A 7,037-nucleotide genomic window follows, 5' to 3' on the forward strand; every position below is an offset into this window, starting at 1 on the left:
CGATACTGAATGCAATCTGATTTAACATGGTTTCCTTAAATCCCAATTAAAGTGCTTCAGATCAGCTCAGGACTTAACAGCAGAGAGACTATTTGGCAAATTATTACGCTGCTATTTGCAATTACATCCATTATCTCTCCGCTAACATGCAGCATTAAGCCTGAGCCGCAGGAATAGAGGTCAGATAATGGATCCGGTATTCCGGAGGTGGGATCCTCTTCCAGCTCGTTTAAAAGGCCCAACAAGTGGGGGGGGTGGTGGGGGGGGAGACGCAAACACAGCATGTCTGCATTTTAGCTTCAGGCCGTCTCCCAGTCCCTTCGCACTCCTCTCTCCCAGATCCAAGCATCACCAGTCTTAGCGATGCGTCTCGTGTTTCTCGGGCAAAGAGAAAGGAGGCAGGAAGCGGCCATTTTGTCATTTGCTGGTTTTAATCCCCCCCCCCCCCCAGCTTCCCCCGTCCACCTGGCCGTACCAGAGTGCAGAGCGTCCCTGCCTTTTAAACACGAGCAGCACCTGACTGGGGGGCCCTACGCTGCGTGGTTTTTGGCTCAACTGTGTTTCCGTCTAATTGGCGTCAAAACGGTGGGTTTCATCAATGAAGGTGGTGTGTGGCTGAGCGGGTTGGCAGTCGCCGCCTATGACTGGAAGGTTGCCGGTTTAAATCCCACAGTCAGCAGAGTGACATCACCACTGGACCCCTGAGAGAAGTCCCTAAACCCCCAACTGCTCTAGTCTCAATAAAAGGTACATCTGCAAAATAAGCTGAATTTAGGATGTGATCCGCAGCTGCGTGGCTGCCATTCCCACCTCCTGATGCCGCCCCGGATGGGGATAATGGCCCACATAAACGCTGATGCTTATTAGCCCTGAGAGATGCTGCGCACCCAGCAGAAAGGGGCCCTAGTGACGGCCGGGATTAAGCCAGATACACACCACACTCTGCTCCTGTCCCACACTTTCATTCTCCACTCTCCTGTGTTATTCATGAACTCCAAATTACACTCAGCGAGGGTGCAGTTGCTCATTCCCGCAGCCTGCTGTCCTGTCTGTCTTCTGAAAGCTCTCGTCCCACAGAACATAGGCTTCTTCCCAGCTAAGTAAATATTTCATGATCACACTGAAGCAGTAGTGGGTTATCAGGCCTGAAGTGATATATTCCTCCCCCACAAAGTATGCATGGAGACACTCTGTGTGTCTTACTTAACGAAGATAAAACTCCCCCCCCCCCCCCCCCGTGAATTTTGCTGAGCTCAATGCTCTGGAGATGACGGAGATCGAAAATTATACCGGAAATGTTCCATATGTCCTTACAGATGTTTCCTTTGCCTTCCTTCATTGAACAAACCCGTTGTCGTGGGAGAGAACTGCACAACCCCCCAGCTCTCTGTGGGGGAATGGGACCCTGCCTATGCCTTCCTGCCAATCCTGCCAAGTTTCCCCTGTAAGTTGAAGGATCTCCTAACAGGCCTGCATGTAGATTAATGTCATACCCAGGACAAAGCAATTGCAGGTTAAGGCCCTTGCTGAAAGGCCCAACGGAGTAGAATCACTCTGGGCATTCACAGGATTTGAACCAACAACCTTCCACTTGCTTGCACAGATCCCTAGGCCCAGAGCCACCACTCTGCCCCACAACCTCAAAAAAATCCTAGAATCGCCCCCAGCCTGAGGCGATATTCGAGCTGCCAAGGTGCATTGAGTTCAGGTTTACCCAGTGTGTGCTTTACTCTAATCACAGCATACTGGGTTTTCGCCGGGGCAGATGTAGGGAGTCAGGGGTTTCGGGGGAGGTGCTTACTGGCGGTCTGTTGACGAGCCAGTAGGCCTGTTCCTGACATTCCAGCACGATGCGGTCCGCCTTGCGCCTCTGTTTGGCTGCCCTGGTAGGAGCAGAGCAGTCGATGGAGAGTCAGAAAGCATACTGGGTAATTAGCATATAGCGGTAATCACTGAACTGCAAGGTAGGGTTTTCATTTTTCTGTTTCCTTTTTCACTTAGAAATGGATTTCCGACTCTAGTGTTTAGGCTGAGGTCTGATTTAACAGATAGGAGGGAAATTATGACCACACACCATGTTACTTTTAATTTAGGTAACATCATCATCCTCTTAATACGAGATTTATTCATCCATTCTCATCTGTCCCCTTGTGTGCATTTATGAAATTGATTTCATAGCTCGATGCGACAGTATTCCCGGGCTGGGGTGGGGTTTACCTGAGCTGCTCCTTCGCCTGCATCACCACGAAGTCCCAGGTGTGGTTGATCCGTTTGTGCAACATGTTGTAGCTGTCCTGCGGAGACGATGTTTAAATGCGACATTGCCAGGTCGCACGGCTGGCTGCGTTGCTGCATGGGTTCACGTTATGACTCACAGGCCGAACCCCTCCCAGGATATCAGCTGGCAGTGTCGGATTCACAAACCCTCTTACTGATGAGAACCTAAAATGCGTTGACCCTGACGCAACATGGCGGCAAGTTGGTGGATGTCTATGTGCGATCCTACTATGTGCATAATTGGTGGGAGGTTTTCTTACACAAAAATGTTCTGAGGGCAGAAGGAAAATGATTGGTTCGGATAGATAACCAATCAGATTGCAGAGGAGGCAGGACCAAGACATCTGATTGGTTGCTCCTGCCTCCTCTAGTTGCTCGGATCCACCTCATGTACAATCTAATTGGTTATCTCTCTGAACCAATCATTTTTCCTTCTACCCTCATAATATTTTGTGTAAGTAAAACTCCCATGAGCATTCAGCTATCACATGATCTCATCAAGCAATGCTTCAGACCAGCGAATAAGAATAGCATTGAAATGTACATAAATAAAAATTTTCTCTTACCTTTTCATAGTCTATCAGCTGCCCTTGCTTTCTGATATTCTTCTTAGTCAAATAAATCGCTTTAGAAGAGCAAAAGAAAGACATGGCAAGAAACTGTGTTTTTCTATTATTCTAGTAAAGGGAAGTAATGATGTAATAGGCGAGCACATGATTAATAATTGGTAATCACCGTAATCTAGCTCGGAGGCTGGCCACTGCTGAGAGCTCCAGAAGTACGGAGTCTAGCAAAAAGGAGATGCTGTCATTTGAAACTATTCAGAAGCAGCGTGACAAAGGTGCTTTGTGATTTAACATGTCAGGGACAAGGCGGGTGGAAGGCATTTTGCTACTTTAACTGGCATTGGTTCTCATACATCAGTGTTTCCCAATCCGGTCCTCGGCGACACACAGATGATCCACGTTTTTGCTCCCTCCCAGCTCCCTACCAGACAGTCTACGTTTTTGCACCCTCTCAGCTCTGGAGCCCGGACCAGATTGAGAAATACTGTCCTACACGGTAATTCCGCAGTCTCTCCAACGAATAGTTTCGATATGCGTGCCCCCCCACATGGCCACCACCCTCTCGCGCTGCCCTCCATCTGAAGAAACCGTGGTTTTAGGTTACCTGGAAGCGATACGGCGTCTCGTCGGGCCCCAGGACGAGCGTCCTGGGGTCCTTTAGGGGGTAAATGTAGCCGTGCTTCACGATCAGATTCCCCACATGAAGTGCCTCTGAAAACACACAAAGTGGTCACTCATTTCCACGTAAACTACTCAAAGCTCAAACAAATCCACTACTCGTAGCCCAGATTTAGGCATAGTAATTCTCTAAATTTTTGTCAGTGGAATACAGTAGAACACACGATAACTAGAAACTGAGTAGGCATATTATATTTTATTTTACGGTATAGCAAGTAACTGGAAAAAACGTTGACATGGTGCACAGAATAAGCCGCGGGGATGGTGCATTCCTCATCGGAACTATAATTAATTACGAGTAATTGGGACTTTCCACTTTCCGGCTGCCTCCGCGGCCATTGGCAGTCAGGCGCTCCCGGGGGTTTCAGACCGGCGCAGCAACAGCGCTGCTAGGGGGAAGCCTAGTGTTTACAGGGAGGGGTAACTGCTTACCGGGGCAACAGGTTTTTTGCCCATTCAAGTCTGTTAATGCATCTGCCATCTACTGCCTAAAAGTCCCCTCCTTTCCATTCCGACTTCTTTTCCAATCTGGGCTGTAAATCAGGGAAATCTGCTCCCTTGCTATTTAAAACCTCATCTGCATCGCCCGGGAATTCAGGACAACAGCGTCTTGCAGAAGTGCATAATGAGGGAGACGGATAGCGATATTTCTCCAGGCATGACTGACTGCCTCTGGCTATCAGCGAAGTTTGCATCGGGACTATCAAACCGTACAGCTCAGCATGCGTAGCGGCGCGACTCGGGACTGGCCTACAGATTATTTGTACTAATAGCCTCTCAGCAGAAAGATAAATAATTCAGCAGATAAATTGACGCCAGGGGAAGAAAATCCCAAAAGCTTCAGGCGAATGGGGTGTCTATGTTATGGACAAGCTCAATTCTGACATTTATTAATTCACAGGCTCAGCAATATCAATGGAACAGAACATGCTTCTGTCAGACACGTGAATTGCATATGCTTACACATAAATGCAGCTAGGCTAATCTGTTGTATGGATGACAAATTCTATTACTTCATTTGTATTTATTATTCAAAAGACTCGTTTATTTCTGTTATTTTATTACAAAAAAAAAAAAACCTGATGACGTCTTTCGCCAGCAGGGGCGCCATCGTCGTCACGAAGGGAAAAAAACAATCGATTAACCTCACATAAGAGCACCAGGTAACGCTTCCCTACATACTTCTCGGCCCTACCTTCTTCCATGATGGAGTACTTCTGAATTAGCCACTCCACGATATCATTTCCTGGGAAGGCATAGCGAGGAAGGCATCTAGTTAGAGTCGAGAAATGCATTAAGCCGTCATAAATCAAAAACGCTGAACTCGATAAATAAATTACATAAATAAATATGAGCGCAAGGAGATCGATGACAGTCTTAATGCACAGGATTCCCGAAGACCGCCGATGTATGGGCTTTCCTGTGAAGGGCTTAAATGACCATTAGGACCCGGCCCCGGGACACTGCACGGCCGGGTGTAAGACAACCCGGGCGGCATGAAAAATTATTTTTAAAAAGTAAAATATGTATCGTGCACCTGTCATCGCATGTGGAATCACTGTGATTAACAGTCTTTGATTCTTCATCTTTATCCCCATGTCGGGATCTTGCATCGCCACAATGACTTGTTCAATCTGGGATAAGAAGAATAGTCAAAATCGTGAAATCAAGGTGACGACAGACATAGTGAAAACGTTCAACCTAGTAATATAATAATTGCTTAATGTGTGATTTGATATGTAATCGTTATATTCATCATTAAATCACCGGAGAGACACACTCATATATTTAGGCATATATATAAGTAAACTACAAGGTTTTTCCTCTGACTATCTTAACTGCACGTCAAAGACGTTATCGGATATTCCCGACTACAGACTTTCGGTTTGATCATTTATTCGCGTTATTAATTCGGCTCCTGATTACATTAAACTAAACATGCTCAGATTGTTACAACCTTTGCTTGTCGGTTATTTTTGGGATCTTTCTGGATGGGCTCAAGGCGGGGTCTGTAAGCACAAGCAAACTGCCAGCACTTTTGTTTTACATGAAAATAGTTTGATGTCGGCCTATTGCGTTATTGTCTGGCTATAATTTGGAGGCAATATTAAACAATAGGCCCATATATTGTAAATATACATGTTGTGTTGTTTTGTTGTTATCACAAACGTATAGCCTGATCATAAATTTCATGGATACCTGGATGTTGTATGTTCCATTATATTTATGAATGAATGATTTATGTGAAGTCTGGCTTAGATTCGAGAATTAATCATATAGATTAAAAAAAGTTTTCATTTAAAACTTATCTCATATAATAAAATCCTCGTCCGAACGAACATATGTCAGAATGAAAAAACATTTAAATTATTTTTGTGATGCATCAGTATCAATAGCTACAACGTCATAACAGATATAGATATAATGCGGTTCATACTTTTGAAGTTGATGCGTATCTCCCGAAAAAAATCAACTCCAGAAGAGTCCGCGTCTGTAAATGCCTGAACTTCGGAATCGATCCTACCTTTGTTAGGCGCGGCATCTGTGTCTTGCAGCTGTTCCCTTGGATAAAGATGTTAATTGTCATGCTTACAGCATCTCGATCTCCGGCGTTTGTGAAGTTGGGATTGATGCTGTCCTGTGTTTTTTTTTTCCTTCCACACTTAAGCTCTGCTTGTTACTGCCCCATAGCGGAGCGCAAGTGAAACGGACTACCGGAGATTTGCACTGTTTTTCTGTTAGTGTGTATAATCAAAATATGACTCAGTTTGGCCAGTTAGAAAAATATGATAATAGAAAAGTATTCTTTTCCTCTCACTTTTTTTTCTTGATTTAATTACCGACTTCACGTACTTACACTGTGTCCCGTTGCACGATGTAATATTGCGAAACTATGATTTTGTGGCAGTGTTTTGTAAAGGAATTTTCCGTTTAATCATCGTCTTAGTATAAAGCTATATGGTTGTTCTGGTATCAGTGGACGTACATTATGTATTTTTTCTTCTCTTGAGCACCATGGTCATGACATGAAGCTCAGTCATTGATTACTCGCAAATGTTAGTAGTCATCCGCTGTTTATCTTGAAGATGTAAAAGTAGTGCGCGTACATCTCCTCGTTAGTATAGTGGTGAGTATCCCCGCCTGTCACGCGGGAGACCGGGGTTCGATTCCCCGACGGGGAGAGTCTGCATCTTTTTGCCTCGGTCTCAAAAGGCACCAAGCTAGAACCGGCCCCGTGTTAGTGGAAACGGGGCTTGTGACTTGTACTCATGCATAATATTCTGCGGGTCGCTCAGCAGCGCAGCATATGAAACTAGACTCGGATTGTAAGTGTGTGGTTTTGATAATTGATGTATGGATGGATGGATCCTTAATAAGAGATATAAACAATAAGGTCCAGTCGCCAACTAATCATGTAAAATACGTCATAAACTCATGGTTGTTAAACCCAGAATAAAAATGAAGACGTATAACTAGGAAAGTCAACTTGCACATTTCAATTTTGGTTCGATATAA

At 45.0% G+C, this 7,037-nt stretch overlaps 1 non-coding gene across 1 annotated transcript; it reads left to right on the plus strand.

The window, feature by feature from the left end:
* The first annotated feature begins 6,631 nt into the window (after positions 1-6,631).
* On the plus strand, positions 6,632-6,703 carry trnad-guc (transfer RNA aspartic acid (anticodon GUC)). Its single transcript has one exon. It is a non-coding gene; the product is annotated as a tRNA-Asp (tRNA).
* The last annotated feature ends 334 nt before the right edge of the window (positions 6,704-7,037 follow it).

The sequence above is a fragment of the Brienomyrus brachyistius genome, unplaced genomic scaffold (genome assembly GCF_023856365.1).
Source record: "Brienomyrus brachyistius isolate T26 unplaced genomic scaffold, BBRACH_0.4 scaffold482, whole genome shotgun sequence".
Lineage (NCBI taxonomy): Eukaryota > Metazoa > Chordata > Actinopteri > Osteoglossiformes > Mormyridae > Brienomyrus > Brienomyrus brachyistius.